We start from the raw sequence: 1,299 nt of genomic DNA, 5'->3' as shown, positions 1-1,299 counted from the left end.
AACGTATGTACACCCATAATTTGCTGAAATAAAAAAGAAACAATTTTTTTATTGTCAGTTTTGTTTGGTGTGCTAATGGCATGGTGATTACATTTTTAAAAGTTCCTCACTCAGGGATGTATGATGAAGTATTTGTGAATGAAATGATATCTGAGATTTGCTTTAAAATGCTTTTTAAAAATGGGGAAGGGATAGATGAAACAAGATTGGCAAAATGTTAGTAATTATTGAAGTTGGATGGGGGGTCCATGGGGCTTCACTGTACTACCTTCTCTGTATGTATAGGCTTGAAATGTTCCATATGATATAGTTAAAAATAATAATAATAAAATTTAGAAAATGCAATATAAAAACAAAAAAAGACCTGAGTCTAAGTCCTGGCCCAGCCACTTACTAGCTAGGTTACCTTGGCAAGTTATTTAAACCTAAGAAATGGGGATAATAAGGATACTGAGTGTAAGGCACTTAACACGGTGTGGGCTACACAGTAAAGCTCAATAAATGTTAGCTAATATTGTTATTATCAAAGAAACAAAACATTAAAAGAATAAAATTTGATTGTACAATAATTTAAAATGTCTTTGTGTTAAATATAAATCATTAATTTCAACATTATTTGTAATTGAGAACACTGAAAACAGCATGTTCACTTATTGAGGACTAGTTAAGTAAATTATTTACATCTTTACAGTAGAGTTTCATGAATCTATGCACATAATCATATTTCTAGGTCAGGATCTATCACCTCTATTACTTTGAATCATTTTAGAGGAATTATTTAATGCAAATAGATAAGAAAAAAATTAGACATAAAATTTATTTGTTTTTTTCTAGGTGATCTCAGAGGTACCATAGACATAAAATTTAGAGGAAAGAAAGAGGTGAAATTTACCTCTGTGGATCATATACTTACATACTCAAAAAAATCCAAGAGAATCAACTGAAAAGCTTATAAACAAAAACAGAATTCTAGATAAGGTAGCTGAGTACAAAACTTATATAACAGAAATCAATATCTTTCAATTATACAAATACATCCAATTTTAAGATATATTGGAAAAGACCCTATTTCAACAGCAAAGAAAATAATAATAATAATAATAATAAAGGGCAAAGTTCCTAGAAAAACACTTAGTAAGAAACAAGCAAGATCTATGAGATAGGCATAAAAGAATACTTGAAAAAACATAAAAGCATCTTGGCTGGGCACAGTGGCTCATGCCTGTAATCCTAGCACTCTGGGAGGCAGAGGCAGGAGGATTGCTTGAGGCCAGGAGTTCGAGACCAGCCTGAGGAAGA

Source organism: Propithecus coquereli, unplaced genomic scaffold, assembly GCF_000956105.1.
Source record: "Propithecus coquereli isolate 6110/MARCELLA unplaced genomic scaffold, Pcoq_1.0 Scaffold59, whole genome shotgun sequence".
Taxonomy (NCBI): domain Eukaryota; kingdom Metazoa; phylum Chordata; class Mammalia; order Primates; family Indriidae; genus Propithecus; species Propithecus coquereli.
Note: the sequence above shows the minus strand (reverse complement) of the source record.